General features: G+C 37.9%; 1 pseudogene; it reads right to left on the bottom strand.

Moving 5' to 3' along the window:
* Positions 1-311: 311 nt before the first annotated feature.
* LOC149205017 (E3 ubiquitin-protein ligase UPL5-like) lies at positions 312-2,144 on the bottom strand (annotated as a pseudogene).
* Positions 2,145-21,024: the final 18,880 nt, after the last annotated feature.

Here is a 21,024-nt window from a genome sequence, read left to right as displayed (position 1 = left end):
AGTAAGCTAATAACCATAATTGAAACAACAACATATCAAAACCTTGGCCTACAAGAAGGCTATCCCAAGGAGGAAAACCTAGCATTAAGCAAATAATGAGACAAACCATTTCCAAAGAGAAGTAAAATTGCAACCAAGAAAGTATGGAGAATGTGGGCACCTAATTAGCAGAATTTTATAGGTGCCCTGTGTGTGACTAGCTCCAAGTCAAATTAATGATATATTTCATAAAATATTACAACATACAACGAACTTATGGCATACAGAAAGCAAAGAATCAAAATTTATTCCAATATATTAATGACAACAATCTAATCAAAGTGGAAGATTGGAATCCCAATATTTCTATCAAAGTAAAATGAAGTTCCCCTTGTAGATACGCATGATATCCATGAATTTTCACTTACATTACAAATGCCAAACAAAAGCAAAAGTGATAATACCTGCCAGAACCAAACAATTTGATCATCAACTTCATTGTATTCATGATACTCCATATGGTCTTTCCAATCCTGTACACATAAATATTGACCCTTCCCATACAACATTAGATCCAGATCTTCAGGTTCTAAATCTTGAAGAAATTGTAGTGTTGAATTCCCAAGCAAATAAAAAAACCCTTGGGAAAAGCATTTAACTTGCTCTGCAACTGGGGTCACAAAATGACATTGAATCAACAATTTGACATATCAATGTCAATTATTACTATTTAGTATTTACAACCAAGTCCCTACCTCCTTGACAAAGTTTCATGGCCTTTTGGGAACCCAGTTCTTCGAATTTTGTCATATACATGAGTCCTAGTAGATCCGAGTCTAGAATATTTGTATCCATTTCCAATATTTCCTTGCAACTTAAATACAAGTATGGATCTATATCTTGTGTATCTTCCTAGGAGATGTAGATGTTGAAGAACATTCGAGCTATGACCATATCAATTTTCACCCTATGCATTAATGCCAAACCAATAACATAATCACAAATTTGAAATAGGATAGATGACCTAGATTCACTCTAGATGTTGCAGTTGGAAGGAACAAAATGATCATATATTTGAGTGACCAGATAGTTTCAAACCCAGGATGTGTTGAGAAGAGAGGGCAATCTCTAAAGAAGAGCACATTTGTGAATATTTTATTTGTATTTGACACACATCTTGGAACACTAATTTTGGATCACAGAGAATAGTTTGTTACATGACTTGAAAAATTGCAAACTTCTTCATTAATAAGGATATATCAGAGAGTGGAACATATTTATGCAAAAAAAATATCAGACACAAGCTGAGAAAGGAACATTAAATGATAATAGATGATAGCTTGTTAAAGGACATGAATGCTTTCAAAACTATGCCCTGTACTAAAAATTTCCAAGGTCATCATTCACCTAATAATTGAGGACAACTTGTTGAAGGACAAAAATGCTTTCAAAACCACATATTGGATGTGAATGCCTTCATGGTTGCATCTTGCACTAAGATTCACTAAGCTCAATATCTACTTAATGCTTTTACAAAGTCCATAAAATTGAAAGGGCACCTTTACATCATATTTCAAACATCTTGTATAGAAATAAATAGTAGAATTTAGTGCGTTAACTAAAAACAGAATAATAAATTCCCCACTCACCAGGGTTGGGAAAAAATATTCAACGATCATTTAGGGAAACATATAAAGAGAGAATTTTCCAGATCAAAAATTTCTCTGCATATTAATGAAAACCACTCCCGCAAAACTCTTGGACCAATTGCAAACTCTACAGGAATTCCTCCCTATAAAACATCGCTTATACATAGGAAAGTGACTCAAATGAATCCACAAGAAGTTAAGATTTATGAACTGCAATTCCATGATGTTCATCATGATCTTATTATGGTTATGGAAGCATATCCATTACAAGATACCTCTTATACTCAAAATCAAGAAGGGAGTTATATTCAAGTAGCCAAAAATGAGCATCATGCAATGGTAAATGTTGAATAAAATTGTTTAAATCTAATCAGCATGCACTTACCATCGATAGAAAATCTTCCATGTCATCTCATGAATGGCACGAATACCCTCCAGAATGAAGAGGAATGGAGCCCACCCAAAAGGGCAATCCTCACATGTGGATGGCCCTGGTTCAGCAATGATATATGCCATTACCTCCAGGAAACAATCAATATTATGCACAAGCTCCCTTAATACTGTGAAAAGCCACTTATGGGATCCAATGTCTACTACCATTAGGGAATTTGTTCCAGAACATTTTTCCAAGTATATACATTTACTTACAATTACATGAGATGTTATAGGGATATCAATTGTGTCCATGCATTTGCAAAACGGTATTACAAAAGTAGTAAAATCCTACACCTCTTTATGAGTCACCTCTTTAACATGTTGCATCATGTGAATAGGCTTATCCCTAGACACTGAAAATTTACCAAATTGGTGTGATCAAAGCCCTAAACACTACAAATTTACCAAACTAGTGCGACTGAGAAGGAGAAACTATTGGAAACCATGATCATAAAATAGAAGCAACAATTCAATTTGGACGTTCCAAAAATTGAATCCTTTAAGCCCCCAAGATTAATCAACCATGCTCAATACCTCACTCAGATATCCCATAACCAATCCCTAGAAATCCAATATCTTCCTAACCCTGTTTCTTAGTTAGCATTTTATTTGCATTTTCTTTGACTCGAAAGCTTTCAAATGGGAGGAAATTTACAGTGCAAAAGGATGAAGTCCAATTACCCGCACTTTACTATTTTAACTGGTTTTAGCTTTTTATTAATTTTATATGATCATTTTAAAGATTTTTCCCTATTTGTGGCAAGTTATTTTTTTAATAACAATACAGTTATGAGAAAGTGTGTGAAATTCATAAATTTCATCGTTATAGATTTTTTTTTTTATGAATAGGAAAATAGAGAAATTTTGCAATTTTATCTGAGCATCAAATTGTGATGATGAGAAATATTTAATTTATCAATAATGTAAATTTTTTTTTTTTTAACAATGTAAATAAATGTTTAAAGAGTGTAATTTTTAAAGGAAGGGTTGGTGGGTGGGGTTATTTTTAATTATAAAGGATAAGTTGAACCAAATTTTGTAAAGAGAAAATTGAAACAAGTTTTGTAAAGAGATTAGGAAATCGACTAATAATCAAGTAAAAGCATTAAGTTTAATTTAGGTATTGTTCATTGTCAAAATAAAAGGGATCACATAATTGTTAGTGATTAGAGGCTCGACTTTTATAACTTTTCAAATGCATAATTCATGTTTATCCTAAAACATGTATATTTAGAATGATACAAAAATCTCTTAGCATGGCTAAATTTTTTGAATCCATTGTTGTTTTCCAAATATTAAGGGCCTTCGACCACCTAATGGATGTGAAGGCTAATGAGGGAGTTCATTTGAATGTGGGTATGCTAAGTATAAATGGGAGGCAACCTTTGATCACATATTATGTGAGTTATATATTCCCAAATTTTACAAGTTGTGTGCATTTGAAATTAAATAACAAGTGAAACATTGCATTAAGGTTGAAGTGTTACAAAATATTTTGTCACACTTCCCATCCCATATCCTGAAGCATCAGAATGATGAAAGATGTCATTGTATTCACCTCCAAACATATATAGAAGCTTCCCTGAAGAATAGAAGAAATTATTCGTGGAAAGAGTTCCTAAGAAAACTTGTCAAAACCCTAGTTTTTAGGTTCAACATGTTTTGCACCACTAGTTACTCGTGATGGTAACCTATTGCACTCTTCCGACTTAGCACTGCCAGTGCAACTTTTTATAGGAAAACTCGCAATGAACCTCTTTAGGCAGTTTTCCTAAAGTGGAGGAGAAGCTTCTCTTACTAGAAGCCTCGAGAATGATGAGCTGGTTACAGGTGAATAAGGATTAGAGCGAGATATCTAATTCTTGGTCCTTGATCCTACTCTCATGGATCTTCCCCTTGAGATGTGGAACCTCTTCCTCTTTTTATGGATCCTTAACTCCCTCTTCTTCCCTATAAATGAGATCCCTACTATCCACAACTGTTTGGGCATTGCTTGGAGTGCTTGAAAGTCTTGGCTAGGACTTGGAAACTCATCCACAGGAAGCTTCCAACATCAAGGCTTAAGAGCTTGTATGCGTCCCTCATTTACTATTAATAAATACATTGTGTGTTTACTTTCCATAAGTGCGTAAATCATTACCCATTTAGTATGATACTCGATCTGTCATATAGTTTATGTTAGAATGAATTATTCTATGTATGCCTTTGTCATTTTTGTTTGATCTTCCTTGTAGGTACCCATCCACAACAGTGTAAAGAGGATTGAACTTGTAAGCAAAAAGATCAAGGATGACATCAACGGGCATTTAACATCAGAGTGAGGTAGGTCATCTATCTTACTTTGTATTTTCTGATATAAACTAGGAAAGTTTGCACATGTTTGTCTAGTTTGTTGCTAGATCCTCTTATAGGACTAGAGAGATCACTTTTGTCTGCAGAAGGGATTGTCTACACAAAAAAATGGTGACTCCGCTGGGGAGCCTATATCCCTTCCAACCTCCTTTTTGTGTTTGGTCTTTTTTATTAGTTTGGCCAACCTCTTAGTAATCTGTAATTTAGATTCAGTATGGGTCTGCATTTTGAGTAGTCAGTCCTTTGGAGTGTTAAGTCTAGACTTCTCTTTGAAATTTTTTTTATTTTTCCAAGTCTTTCTCGTCCAACATGTTTTATCCTGTAATAGTTGCACTGCCAACGTGGTTTTTCAAATTAGAGTCGCGTTGAAAGCCCTATCAGCACAGGTTTTGACTAATATAGTCGTGTTGAAAGCCCTGTCAACACAGGTTTTGACTAATATAGTCGCATTGAAAGCCTTGTCAGCACAGGTTTTGACTAATATAGTCGTGTTGATCCCTGAAACTTGAGAATTTTCAAGGTTTCTGTCAGAAAGGTCTAGTGTGTCTTGACCTCTAAGGTATTCTCCTGCTTTGTGTGCTTTGGAATTGTCAATATTTTGACTGATTTCTTGTTGATTTGAAAAATCCATCCCATTTCTTTGAAGTAGTGGATGTGAAGTTTGATTGAGTCCTTACGGTTTTAGGTCAATTGGATTTACTGCTTGTTTCTTGTGTGTGTGAAAGGAATATTGATTTTTCTGTTGATTAAGCATTATTAGTTCTTTTGGAAAACATAAAGAAACAATGTTTACATTTGTTTTAGTTTTTATCTCAAGATTTACTTTTCAAAATGCATTGGAAAGTGATTTTTGGGATTGCAATTGCGCGTAGAATGCATTGCTTGATTATGAAGGCTGAAAGAAATGCATTCTCATTCATTCAAAAAGAAAACTAAAAAGATTCATGTAGTTGCATGTTAATGAATCAAATCTCATTTTACTTTTTTTGGGTGCATTGAAATAATGAAGGTGAAAGATCTAGTTAGGAGAATTTGTTTGTTGCATACTTGATTGTTGTATCAATGTGTGAACTTCTTCCCTATGTTAGATAGCTTTCATTGAATTGAAAAGAATCATTTTTTTCATGCTAGTTGCATCATAGGTGTTCAAGTGACATCGGTCTTTGAGCCTTAAAACCAAAACTTAATTGAAGATCAACTTAAAATTTACCTGAATTAACCTAAGGAGCATTTGTCATTAACGAAAAAAATTTAAAGTTCTAGGCTAGAGACATCTTCTAGCGTCATTAAACGTAGGAGTTGTAATTATTTTCCAGCGTTGTATTCCGAGGGTGAAATATCGTTCCATGTATAGAAGTGTATAGGACTGTTCTCTAGTACATTCGAGTATATCGGAAGCGCACCACGAATGATAAGTATAAAGGAACACTCTCATCAAACAGTTATGCATTAGACAACACTACTATGGACTGCACTCCCACATATCGTTGTGTATATATTGGGAGCCCCCTATAGGTTTTTATCCAACTACAGGTAACCAATTCTGCCGCCTTGTATACCATGATACATCGAACAAAACAACCTGGGAGATTGGCTGCCGCACATTAAGTCCTTGGTTCCGCCAAGGTGTATATTGCAATTCATGGTTTCTTGGCAAACCCCCATGCCTAGTTTACACCTTTTTGATTTATTTATTTTTTGTTAATAAAATCAATCGACCACAGAATCACAAATCACCCATGAAACGAAAACCTCCTTTTGTCCTCAACATTAATGGTTAATTGTAAAATTGGATTTAAGCCCAAAGCATTCACCAACACACATTTATGATTCATTTTCTGAAAAGACATCATGGCAGAACCACCAAGAGTCCCAAACAAGACCCCGTATATCTATGGAGATACTAATGCACCTGATTCACCTAGAGTTGTAGGTTTTGATACCATTGAGCCTGAATCCCTTGAAAACCAAGGAGTTGAACTTGCTCTTGTCCTAAGCATCCCGACCACCTCTAGAGTCGATAGGCTCCTCCTAGGACTCTCCTCTGGCTAGTCCTCAACCTATTTCGGATTTCTTACCTTTTCCTCCTAATCCACTCTTTGAATCAGATTATCTTGTATATTTGTTGCCTCCACATCCATATAGTCCTTTTGATACTCCCAACGTAACTTTGAGTCCTTCTCCTAGAACGACTCGAGTTCCCAACCAAGAGTTGTTCCCAATCATGGAAACAGAATGTGATAATCCATTTGTAGGGTCGACACGCCAAGGTATTCTAGTAGAAATGTTTGGAACTCATATTCCTAGTACGAAGATTGATCCTTTGTTAATTCTTCCTCCTAAATGATTTCCTTATGTTTCTGATCCCTACATGACGACAGGGCCATGTACACCTCCTACTTATTGTACACCCCTAGTTCCATCGGGTTATAACTCTCTTCATGATGCTTTTTCAAACAATTCTAGCACAAATTCACTATTTCACAATCCCATTTGGTCCTCTGGTGTCACTCCTACTACCAGCTCGTTTTTTCCAAACATGCCGGTAACTGCAAAGAATCCTACTCAACCTATAATGTTAGTAAGTGAAACACACGTTCCTCTTAATATTTATGCTCCTCCTACTATAGCCACGGTAACTGTGTTCCCCAATGTGAGTGTACAACCTACAAATTCATATGTTCTACTGTCTGGGGGGCAACTTCCTCCACCCTACATACCTCCTGCTTCTAGTGGAAACTATCCACCCCTCCTCCCATATCAGGGAAAATTCAACCTATTAGTGTTGTTTCTAACCCAGGTGGAATGCCAATTCAATCTATATCAGGTAATGTCATAGGGACCCCTTTACAAGGTCACCAATTCCCTTTGACTCACCCTTCCTACCAGCAACCTTACATTCCTATTGGCTCTCAACAACTCCAAACTCCTTATCAGCAGGGAGGCCTCAAATGCAGTATGGCCCTCAAATGAAATGTACTTATGGGACTGGTAATCCTCCTCTACAGCCACAAATTCCTATTCAACCGTAGTAGGTACCCTATCTGTAGCCACAGCCACAAGTTTCCTACCTACAGCCACAGCCGCAGATTTCCTACCCGCAGCCACAGCCACATGTGTCTTACACGTAGCTACAGCCGCAAGTTTCCTACTAATCCCAATAGGGACATTACTAGCAACCACATAAACAAGTTCCTATTCAACCATAGCAGGGACCTTACTCACAGCCACAAAAATAGATTTCCTACCAATCCCAACAAGGAACTTACCAACAATCGTTTCCATAGTCGTAGCAGATGCAATAAGGACCTTACCAACAACAGTATGGTTAGTTTGCTTCGGAAACCTCATACATCCAATATGGTCACCAGACTCAGTATGACAAACCTCTTTATGGTCAACTTCCTTATGGTCAAACTCCATATAGTCAACCTCCACATGGTCAACCTCCACATGGTCAACTACCTTATGGACACAATCTACCACAGTGGGGGTAGACACTCAGCAAGGTTGGAATACTTAGTTTGGTACATACGAGAGACCCTATACCCCATACAATCCACAACTTCCATTTTTGGCAATGTTGGAATTGCCAGACATGTCAAGGCTTATGAATGACCCAATACTTCACTCACTGTATTGGTCTCTGGTACCAACTAAAATACCTAGTTATTTCCCAAAATTCGAAGATAAATCTGGAGATGATCCCCAAGTTCACGTTATGACTTACCACCTTTGGTGTTCCTCTAAATCTTGGGTCGATAATTCTATCTGATTACATCTTTTCCATCACACTTTAACGAGCATTGTTGCTAAATGGTACATTGAGCTCCCTCATGGTGCTTTCCAAGATTTCAATACTTTGTCCATGACTTTCCTCACCCATTTCCAATTGTCTGTCTACTATGAAATTGGAACCCATATCTTAACATCTTTGCAACAGACGACTTCTACTCATATCTCTGATCATATCCATGAATGGAGGTGTAGGCGTCGTCTCATCAAATTTGATATCCCATATCAGCTTTTGACTGAATCGTTTACTAAATCATTCATCCCTCCTATCGCTAAAGACATAGCCATGGGTGGTTGTGTGACTGAGGAACAAGCCATCACCCGTGCCCAGTATTTGGATTTGGTTTATTCACAATTTGGCACATTATATGAACTCTTACCTGGTACCCAGTGACCTTCGGCTGGCCCTGCATCTTCCAAACCCAAAGATTCAACACCTATCTATGGCATCATTGGATATATGGCTCAGTGATCTAATAGTACTCCGACTACTTCTTTGAAACCTTAACCCTCTGGTCAATGCAACTTCCAATACTATTGATAATCCTAAGAATCCTGGTAAAGCCTCAAAGGTAAATGTTGTCCAATCTACCGCAGCGAATAAATCCTTGAAAGGCAAGAAGAAGGATAAAGGGAAAGCTAAATAAGATACCCCTAAATAGGATTCCCCAAATCCATCAGTTGATGATACATCTAAGCGGAAGCCTAAATATCCTTGTCTTATTTGTGATGAAAATCATTACACTAAGGATTACCACCGACGTGTTGAAGTAAGTGGTCTTCTTAAAGGAACCATAGGGACACTAGTTGTGCTCAAGGAACATTTCCCATCTCAACAAATGAAATTGGTATACCAACCCCATGCTCAAACCTCTGGAAGCTCTCAAGTGTTCATGAGTGGCTCAGAACTGATTTTCATAGCCATTAGGTCAAAATATTATCTGCCTCCTAAGAAACCTATGGTAGAGAAAGATACCACTGATCTACCCTCTTCCTCCACTTTACCCAGTTCCAGTCCTCTCCATATTGAGAAACCTATCACTGATTCCATAATTCGACCACCCCTAAAGGCGTTCTTCAGAAATCGTCCTATAATCCGAATGCATGAGCTACCCAACACTAAAGTATTGTAGAAGACTTAGCTCAAGCACCCTCAACGATGTTGGCCTTGGAAGTCCTTCAAATGTGTTCATCACAATAAAAGGATTTGTTATCCGCTATTGGAGGAATTGATCCCGCAGATTCCATTTTGATTACTTTTGATCTTGAAAAACATGTTCCTTGCCTACCACCTCAACTTGTTTTTCTCATATAAGTTGTTGCTATGGGCAAGACTATCCACTGGATTTTTGTTGATGAAGGATCCTCCACATGCACCATGTCCATATCATGTTGGAAAGCCATTGGTTCCCTCCTCTCAACCAATCTCTGAACACTTTAGAAGCTTTCGATGGTCGAGGTTTCTTCCCATATGGTATTCTCAAATCCTTATCCATTTAGTTGGAAGGAAATACGGTTAATTTATAATTAGAGATTGCTGATGATAATCTCAATTACAACCTTCTACTTGGTCGGAGCTAGACTCTGTTGGAAGTTTGACAACTAGTTATGTAAATTTGGGTAAAATGTATTAATTAGTAACAAGTTAGTTTTATACCGAAACATCCGTTATGTAACTGAGGAGGCTCATATAAAACTGATGAATGCCCCAACTATTGTATGGAGAATCATTTATTGATTGAATAGAGATTCCATTCCCTTTCCTGTGGATGTTTCCTTGACACCTTGTCAAGGTTTTACCACGTAACTCCTGTGTCATTACTTGTGTGTTTGCATTCATTTTTCCTGTCAGTTGCCTTCTTTCTTGGTTAATCTATAACTATAAATTCCTTCTTTCTTTCTTTATCAGTAACTCATTCACCTATTTAAAAATACAAATGGTATCAGAGCGAGGTTAGTTGAGTTGTTGCGTGTTAAATATTTCCAAAGACTAAGGAGAGGAGCGTGGAAGAGTTGTTGCGTGTTAAAATTCAAGTGTGGAAGCGTTGTTGCGTCTTAAAATTCAAGTGTGGAGCATTGTTGCGTGTTAAAATTCAAGTTCACTCTGCTGTCTGCATGGCATATTGCCGAAGGTTCAGAAGCGTGGAACGAGGAGGAGTCTAGAACAGTGAAGACCAGAGCCACAAACCCTCTACTTGTGTGTGTATTCTCTGCGTGAGGAGGGTAGGCCATGAAGACTAGAGCCACAAACCCTCTGCGTGTCCGTTGAAGTGCGTGCTGGAGAAGAACCCTCTGCCCTGCGTGGACCAGTTGCTGGTTTGGAAAACGTCGAGGGCTAAGCGCTGACTGGTGGAGTTGAAGACCCTGCGTGTACTGCATGCTGCTGGCTTGAAGGGCTGCATTGACTGCACATTGCCACAGTGGTCTCCACGTTCTGCATGGAACCATCGAACCAGAGGTTATTAGTTTGTCCTCTGCGTGTTGTTGGCTAGAGACCCATCGAACTGCGGTGTGGTCTGCGTTCTGCGTGGAAGATCCATCGAACTAGAGGTGATCGTGTGTGGGGTCTGCGCTGCCAAACCAGAACCCATCAAGGAAGCTCCTGCCCCTGCGTGAAGGGCAACACTGCTGCGGTGAAGGAGCCTGCGTGTTGTTAGAGGTGCTGCCACGGTGAAGGAGCTTGCGTGCTGCCAAAGGTGTTGCCATAGCAGAGCCTGCATGCTACCAGAGCCGTCGAGGAGGGACTCCAGAGCCTAATCAGCATATATGGATCCGGGTAATTTTTGTTAAATTTGAGAGAAATTTTTCTAGAAAAATTTTCCAGAAATTTGTGAAAAACAAAGGGGTGGATTTGTTTAAATTGAAGGAAAGAAAAAAATCAAAAGGTTTTTTCATTTAAATTGAAGGAAAGAAAAAAAATCAAAGGATTTTTTCATTTGAAGGAAAGAAAAACAAAGGTTTTTTCATTAATTTGAAGGAATTTGTGGAAGGTTTTTTTTTGGTTTGAAAAAAGGGAATTTTTTGAATCCCAAAAATTTTTTGAAGAAAGGAAAACCAAAAAAAATAAATAAACCTTAGTTGAAAGACTAAAACCCTAGGAGGAAAAATGGCCAAGTTGTCGAATGCAAAATTCGAGGTGGAGAAATTCATCGGCAAGAGCAATTTTACTCTTTGGAAACTGAAAGTTAGGGATTTGCTGGTGCAACAAGGGTTGCACAAGGCATTGTACGGGGCAAATAAGAAAATTGCAACCATGACTGATTCTGATTGGGAGGACTTGGATACCCGAGCTCTCAGTACCATCAAGTTATGCCTGGCGGATGAAGTTCTCTTCAACATTGTTGAAGAGAGTACAGCTTCAGGTTTATGGGAAAAACTTGAAAAACTATATATGACAAAGTCATTAACCAATAGAATTTATCTAAAAAGACAACTGTATAGTCTTCGAATGAAGGAGGGTTCAAAAGTTGCAGAACATTTGAATGTTTTTAATACACTCATATGCCAATTAACAGATATGGAAGTTAAAATTCAGGAAGAAGAAAAAGCTATAACCTTGTTGTGTTCTCTGCTCGAATCATGGGACCACTTTGTAACTTCAATCAGCATGAGCACCGCTGATTCTTTGACATTTGAATCAGTTGTGGGAGCTCTCTTGTCTGAAGAAGTACGAAGAAAATCTAGTAGTTAAATAGTTGAATCAGAAGCCATGATAGCTAGAGGACGGTCAAAGGAAAGAGGAGAAAAAACAAGGGGGTCTTCCAGATCTAAATCGAAGGGAAAGAAGTGTAAGGAAAAATGTTGGCACTACAATAAAATTGGACACCTGAAGAAAGACTGTTGGAAACGAAAAGAATCTGATAACCCGAAGAAGGAAGCAAATCAGGTCGATTCAAGTATGATAGACGAAGTTTTATCTGCTGAAGAATTATGTATGATATATGAAACTTCATGTAATGTCTCTTAGGGTGTTGAAAGATGGCTGTTAGACTCTGGTGCTTCTCATCACATGTGTCCACATAGAAATTGGTTTACTTCATATGAAAATGTAAATGGTAGTTCTGTGTTTATGGGTAATAATGTATCATGTCAGACTATTGGGATGGGAAATATCAGGATTAAAATGTATGATAACATAGTTAGAACATTAACTAGTGTTAGACATGTACCCGCTTTGAAGAAAAATTTGATTTTTTTGGGAGTGTTGGATTCGGATGGTTATAAGTTTATAGGTCAGAATGGCGTGCTGAAAGTCTTTAAAGGCACCCTAGTTGTTATGAAAGCAGAAAAGGTCGGAAATATTTACAGACTCAAAGGAAGTACTCAGATCAGTGAAGCAGCGATTGCGTCAGAAAAAGAAGAAGCAAGTGCTCATCTATGGCATCAGTGATTGGGTCACATGAGCAAGAAAGGTCTTCAGATACTGATGAAACATAAATCTCTTCCCGATCTGAAATCTTTGAAGTTAGATTTATGTAAACATTGTGTGTATGGAAAACAATGTAAACAAATATTTAAAACTAGAAATCATAATAGTAAAGATATTTTAGACTATATTCATTCTGATCTGTGGGGACCATCTCCTGTTGTATCATATGGAGGTGCTCTATATTTTTAATGTTTATTGATGATTTCTCCCGTAAATTTTGGGTCTTTATGCTAAAAAAGAAAGCTGATGTATTCAATGTCTTTAAAAAATTTAAAGCAATGGTAGAGAAAAGAACATGCAAATCTATTAAATGTTTAAGAATTGACAATGGTGGTGAATTCACTTCAATAGAATTTGAACAATATTGTAAGAATGAAGGAATTGTTAGATACAAAACTGTTGTTTATACTCCTCAGCAAAATGGTGTTGCTGAACGTATGAATCGGACTCTTATGGAAATATCCAGAAGCATGATCAGCAATGCTAACTTGCAAAAGGAGTTGTGGGTAGAAGTAGTATCCACTACTTGTTATTTAGTTAACAGATCACCTTCAGTAGAAATTAATTGTAAAATTCCTGAAGAATTTTGGATAGGTCAGTCTTGTGATTATTCACATTTAAGGATATTTGGTTGTGATGCTTATTCTCTTATTCCTAAAAATCAGTGTTCAAAATTAGATCCAAAATCGAAATGTTATGTCTTTGTTGGGTATGACTATGCAGTGAAAGGATACAGGTTGTGGGATCCTACATTGCGGAAGATAGTCATTAGTAGAGTTGTAACATTTGATGAATCTTCTTTTTTAAAATCAAATGTTGAAAGAATTGAACAGGAACATGTATCGCCAAATCAACAAGTTCAGTTGGAGGAAGAAGAAGCTTCTGGAGGGAAAGGTGTTGAAGATACAAAGGAAACTGTTGAAGTTTTTGAACCAGTTCAAGTTTCTGAACCAGTTCAGCAACCAGTCACTCTAGCAAGGTCTACAAGGGAAAGAAGAACTCCAAAAGGTATGAAGATTCTGCTTCATCTTTTGCTTTGATTACTGAAGATGGGGAACCTTCTTGTTATCAAGAATCAGTAGATGATACAGATAACGAAAAATGGAAAATGGCTATGGAAGAATAAATGGATTCCTTAGCCTGGGATCTTGTAGAACTTCCTGAAGGGAGAAGTCTTGTTGTATGCAAATGGGTCTTCAAACTGAAACGGAAAGTTAATGGAAGTATCGAAAGGTATAAGGCGAGACTGGTAGCAAAAGGTTATTCTCAGGTTGAAGGCATCGACTTTCATGAGATTTTTTCACCAGTTGTAAAACTTGTTTCTATTCGTACTGTGTTGGCACTAACTGCATTACTTAACCTTGAGTTAGAACAGTTAGATGTTAAAACAACTTTTCTACATGGTGATTTGATTAAAGAGTTATATATGGAACAACCAGAAGGTTTTGTACAAGGTCGCAGCAGAAGATTAGTTTGCAAGCTCGGGAAATCATTGTATGGTCTAAGGAAGTCTCCCAGACAATGGTACAAGAATTTTGACTCCTTCATGGTGAGCCAGAACTTTATTCGAAGTGAGTATGATCATTGTGTATACTTCGAAAGTTTCAATGGAATATTCATTATCTTAGCTCTGTATGTTGACGATATGCTTATTGCAAGCAAAAGCATGGAAGAGATCAACGGGTTAAAGGCTCAGCTCTCTAGGACGTTTGATATGAAGGATCTTGGAGCAGCAAAACATATCTTGGGCATGGAGATAAACAAAGACAGGAAAAATGGTAAGCTTTGGTTATCACGACAGAAGTATGTGGAGAAAGTACTTGAAAAGTTCTGTATGAACAATTTGAAACCTGTTAATGTTCCATTAGCTTCCCATTTTAGGCTTTCTTAAGTTTTGAGTCCTAGAACTGATGAAGAAAAGCAGTATATGTCTCATGTACCATATGCAAATGTTGTAGGCAACTTAATGTATGCGATGGTATCTACAAGACCTGAAATTTCACATGAAGTTGGAGTTGTCAGCAGGTTCATGGAAAATCCAGGTGAAGAACATTGGAGGGCAATGAAATGGGTGCTTCGATATCTAAGAGGCACAAGTGACCATTGCATCATCTTTAATGGTAGTGAAGGATCAGTCTGCGGATATGTAGATGTTGATTATGTAGGTTATTTGGACAAAAGAAGATCTACTAAAGGTTATGTATTTACTATTGCAAGTGGAGCAATTAGTAGGATGTCAAAGCTTCAAGAACAGTTGCATTGTCCACTACCAAAGCAGAATATACAGCTGTTTTAGATGCCAATAAAGAAGCAATTTGGTTAAAGGGTTTACTTGATGAGATTGGAAGTATGCAGGAGAAAGTGAATGTGCTTTGTGACAGTCAAAGTGCTATTCATTTGGCTACAAATCCTGCTTATCACAGCAGAACCAAGCACATTGATGTAAGGTATCATTTTCTGAGACATGTGATCGATGGCGGAAAAGTAGCTCTTCAAAAGGTCCATACACGGGAGAATTGTGCAGACATATTCACAAAGCCAGTTATAGTAGAGAAGCTGTGATGGTGTTTAGCTTCTCTTATCTTGCAGAAAAGATGATGAATGGGCATGGGCAAGGGATTAGGAAAATTGTTGTCAAGGTGGAGTTTGCTGGAAGTTTGACAACTAATTATGTAAATTTGGGTAAAATGTATTAATTAGTAACAAGTTAGTTTTATACCGAAACATCAGTTATGTAACTGAGGAGGCTCATATAAAACTGATGAATGCCCGAACTATTGTATGGAGAATCATTTATTGATTGAATAGAGATTCCAATCCCTTGCCCCGTGGATGTTTCCTTGACACCCTGTCAAGGTTTTACCACGTAACTCTTTTGTTATTACTTGTGTGTATGCATTCAGTTTTCCTGTCAGTTGCCTTCTTTCTTGGTTAATCTATAACAGTAAATTCCTTCTTTCTTTCTTTATCAGTAACTTATTCACCTATTTAAAACTACAGACTCATGCAATGTTTTTTGTAGTCTCTTCCCTTTTCTGTGTGCTTTGTTTTCCCCAAAAATTGTCACAGTTGATCAATTGGCCTTCTTTTCCTCTGACTCTTTAATAGGTAATGTGCCTTTTGTTGGGAAAACCAACATTCCTTAGGAAAATGTCAGAGCGGGTCTTTTTAAAGATTCTTCCTAATGGGAACTTTTTCCCTTCCCCCTCCCTCCAATGTTGCCTCAATTGATATGATCCTATCTAATGATGACCCATGGATCATCCCTAGTCCTGACCAGATCCATAATTTTTTGTGACACCATGTTTCTTAGCTCAATTGAGAAAGCTTATCAAACTATCCTTTTGGCTTCTGTGTCTGCATCTCAAACTCATGATCTATTGAGATTTTTTCTAGACTCATATATACAAACTCCTTGGCTTGGTTCTTCTGGTTTTGAAGATCCTTTGAATGAGACATTCCTTACTAATGAAAGCATCACTAAATTCATGTCTCTTAAAGAAACCCCTTGGAATGATATTCATCATCGTTCCTCTTTTCTTCCTAGCCTTGGATCAATTCCTACTTGTCTAGGTACTTTACTTTCCCCTGAAATGACTACTCCATTTCAGACACCCATCTTGGTTCACGAGGTGTTGTTTGAAGGAAATTTGGGGAAAATTTCAGCAACCATGCCCATTGACATCTTGACCAAACCTGGGATTGTTGAAAACATTCACATAGGGGCTTCTTATTCTCCTAATGAGATTAATATCTATACAACCCTATTCAAATAATTTGTGATGTCTATGCCTGGACTTACGAAGAGATACTTGGCATTGATCCAATTATTGTGGTACATGAGGTCCCTACCTACCCAGACGCGAAACCTGTATGACAACGTCTTCATCCGATGCACCCAAGAAGGCAACTGCCGTTAAGGCTGAAGTTGAAAAACTTCCCAAAGATGGCTTTATTTTCCTTATACCACTGACATATTGGATTTCCAATATCATTCCAGTAACTACAAAATAGGGACCCATACAAGTCTATGTTGAGTATTGAGATATTAATCAAGCCTATCCCAAGGATAATTACCTTACTCCTTTTATCAACCAGATTATCGATGAATGTGTTGGGAGTAAATTCTTTTCTGTTATGGATGGATTTTCTGGATATAATCATATTAATATGCTTCTTGTTGATCAACACAAAATTGTGTTTATCTATCCTTGAGGGACTTTCACCTATAAAAAGTTTCCTTTTGGCCTGAAAAACGTTAGTGCGACCTTCCAACAGGTCATATCTTATGCTTTCGATGATATCAAAAATATCGTTCAACCATATCTTGATGATTACCCGCACACTCGCTTAAACGTCAAGACCATCCAACTCACCTTCAGGCGATTTTTCTTTGCTACCAACATTACAATATCTGGTTGAATCCTCGTAAGTGTATCTTTCACATTGAATTTGATCATCTCTTAGGCTTAGTAGTCTCCAAAGAAGGCATCCACATTAATCCTCTCAAAGTGGAGGCCATTGTCAATTTACCACCTCCATCTTCCTTACATCAACTTCAGAGTTTGCAGGAAAGGAAAACTTTCTTCATCGCTTCGTCGCAAATTATGCCGAGATTGCCAAGGGTTTTACTCGCCTTCTGAAGAAAGGAGTCCAATTCATTTGGGATGACATTGCTCAGAATTCCTTTGATGCTTTAAAGGCCACACTCATTAGCACACCTTTGTTGCATCCTCTGAATTACCATCGCAATTATCTCCTGTACTTGGCCGCCATTGACAATACCATTGGTATGGTGTTGGTTCAGGATGACGACGACGGAAATGAGCATGTTATATACTACTTGAGCCATAACCTCTTTGATGTTGAAACTCGATATGCTCATGTAGAGAAGTTGGCATTGGCAACAGTTCATGTTGTCCAACGTTTTTGTCACTATATTCTTTTATGCAAAATTGTAGTGATATCCGATTGCAACCCCATGACTTATATTCTGTCTCATCAATTGCTTGGGGGAAAATACTCCAAATGGATTGTCATCCTGTAGGAGTTTGACTTAGATTTCACTAAAGCTAAGTCAAAGAAATCACTTGTTTTTGCTGAATTAATTTGTGACCTTCCCTCTGCAAACATGACTGTTGTATCTGATGAGTTGATTCCTGATGAATATCTCTTCCTTATTAGCACCCATGATCCATGGTATGGAGATATCATCATATATATCCAAACTCATACCTTTAGATTAGAGTTATCTCGCTCTAAGCGACGTCGAATCTGGTACTAGTCCCAACCCTATCGCATTATTGGGGATACCCCTTGGTGTGGATTCAGTCCTTCAATGGTGTCTGGCGCATGAGGAAGCTGAGAAATATTTAAATGAATGCCACTCTGGAGCCTGTGGCGTTCATATGTCAGGATATGCCACCACTCAAAAGATCCTTTGCGCCTGTTATTTTTGGCCCTCTATTTTCAAGGATTGCATTCTAGCAGTCCCAAAATTTCATGCTTGCCAGATCTACAACTGTAAAAAGTGAACCCCACCTACTCCTTTACACCAAGTTCTCACCGTTGGCCCATTTTCCAAATGGGGCATTGATTTTATGACTTGTAACCCTCACTCGGCCAGGGGGCATGGAAACATCATCGTTGATGTTGATTATTTCAATAAATGGGTTGAGGCAATGCCTACCTACAATGCTAATGGTGAAACTGCGGCTTTGTTTCTATTCAACCATGTCAAAGCTCAGTTTGGTGTACCACAAGACATAATCACCGATCATTGCTCCCATTTCCAAAATCGCATGATGACATAACTCATTGCTTAGTTGGGCTTGCATCACGATAGCTCAACTCCATATTACCCATAGGCTAATGGCCAAGTTGAAGCTATTAACAAAGTTGTGGTCACAGTGCTTCAACGAACCATTGGGATGCACAAAAAGGACAAGCATCTCATGATTTTTTCGGCATTATGGGTATATAGAACCGCTGCCAAAACAACAACCGGATTCACACATTTTCAATTGGTTTATGGTTTGGAAGCAACCTTGCTTATCGAATGTGAAATTCCATATTTAAAACTAGTTGTCGAATTACTCCCTGGTACTTCATGCGAGGTAGAACTGTTACTTTATTTAGAACGTCTTGACGAGACTCGCCGAATTGCCACATTGGTAACTGAGACTCAAAAAAGACGAGTTAAAACTTAGTATGAAAAAATTGTGACCCCTTGTGCATATGCAAAAGGTGACTTAGTCTTGTTATATGATCAAGCTAATGACAAATTAGGAGCCGGGAAATTCGAACCTATGTGGCATGGACCCTATATCGTTAAACGTGTATTACAAAAGGGTGCATACGAGTTAGTTGACTATGATGGCAATCAATTGTCTAAGCCCCACAATGGGCTCTACCTCAAAAAATATTATGCATATATTTTTCATAGATAACTTGTACATTAGTGTGTGTTTCATTAGTGTTCAGTGTTTTGGTGTGAATGTCTGCAATTTTGCGAACATGTTTTCCCTTCTTACCGCATGTTCCACTTGGTTTGCAGATGTCGACCAACCTTCTTCCTCATGTCAGTTTCATTGATGTCGCTTGTCATAGTACACAAAATCTCTCTTCCATTGCATGGGCACTCTATGCTCCCAATGGTGATTTAGTGAGTTTACATGGGATATGTCTAGGTCGTACTACTAACAATATTGTCGAACTATTTTTAGAAGCTATTTCTCTCGGTATAAGGGAATTAGTTGTTAAACTTGACTCACAAATCATTGTATTACAGTTAAACAGGCATTATTCCGTCAGAAACCCTAATATTTTAAGGATGTACTTACGTGTTCGTCTCTTGGAAAGAAATTTTGATTACATTACCTATCCACATATTTCGATACTTCTAAATACATTAATAGATACATTGGAAAATCATTTTTTCGATAGACATCTGCAACACATGTAAAACGAAAACCATCACATATTAGGAACATTAGATACAACAGGTAAAACATGTATGTATATATAGATATAGAGTTTGCAAAATTTCTATTACATCAAAAAATCAAAATCTGTGTTCTGAGACACATGGCTTCTCGAGCCTACATAAGTGCATAAAATAAAACTAGAGATGTGGCCATCCGTCGACATGGTGCTCATGATAGCACGAAACAACTTTGATAACTCGGTTCAATAGCCAACACAGTCTGGCTGATACTCCTATGATATTCCTCTGATACCACAGTGGTACCTCATCAATAGTCGCATACTATGGAATGCCTCTTGTCAAGGCTTCTACATTGTGTTCCACCTCTACTATGGGATCATCTCCCTCCTCACAGGGTGCATCCTCAATCTGCCATGCCACCCTCCTCGCTATTGGAGAAACCCTTGCAAGTCTCTCTGGTCTTACATCTGCAAAAAATCATAAGTCTCAGTCTCGGTTCACATAAACAAAAACATCAAAAACTTGGAAAAGCTTTAAAAATAGTTTTTTACCTGAACCATTCCACCTGTGTGCCAGGTGGAAGTTGGAGGTCAGGATCTCCCTAGAAATCCGTACCGGCATAGGCCCAATCATCTACCATAATGAGTTGTTGTCGCAACCATCCAAAGAACGATGGGGGAAAAGACATCTACTGACCACCTCCATGATAAGGCATCAACTCATCCCACCTCTGTAGTCATGGATCCCTGGGTCTTGGAGCCTCCACCTCTAACCACTGATACTTGAATAATGGTACACGTTCTAGGAAGAATGTCACCAATATCGATACATAGCCAAATTGTCTCAATCTTCATGTCTTGCATTTAGTGAGTTGGTCTTTCATGTTGAAAAATAACCCTTCACACCAATTAAATACTGTGGGACTAAGACAATCTACTGCATATTGGAAGTGAGACTTGCTCACTTCGTGAAAGGCATGAGCTTCATCTATTCGATCCATGGTATGAAGAATTGTTTTCAATGTGATATTTTTGATGTTTTTAATATCTATTTTCCCACTCTTTGTTTTTGGACTACCTGGGAAATGTCTAGCTATCAACATATATGTACTCTCTCCCCCAGTACGAGAACCAAACAACTGAAATCGTTGTCCCCTTCTGGAAAAACCTGTGATGAAATAGATGTCTGCAATATCTATCTCAAGTTCTTGGTCTCTTATGATAAATAGTTGACGGTCTACATCCCACCATCCAACCAGATGTTGCAGTAATTCCATTTGGGTCCTAATTCTAGGGATATGGAAGAATTTGATTAGTCCACATGCCTGAAGAGCCCTTATGCAATTTGGATCTTGTGCTGCTTGATGGTCTTCTGCTTCATGACCTCTTTCCTTCCATTCAATCACCATTTTTTCAGTGAATAACCTATAAAACATCCAT

This window comes from Pinus tabuliformis, chromosome 1_2, assembly GCF_031772625.1.
Source record: "Pinus tabuliformis cultivar Carrire ecotype Pingquan chromosome 1_2, CPIR1, whole genome shotgun sequence".
NCBI lineage: Eukaryota > Viridiplantae > Streptophyta > Pinopsida > Pinales > Pinaceae > Pinus > Pinus tabuliformis.
Note: the sequence above shows the minus strand (reverse complement) of the source record. Positions and strands in the feature narration are given on the sequence as shown.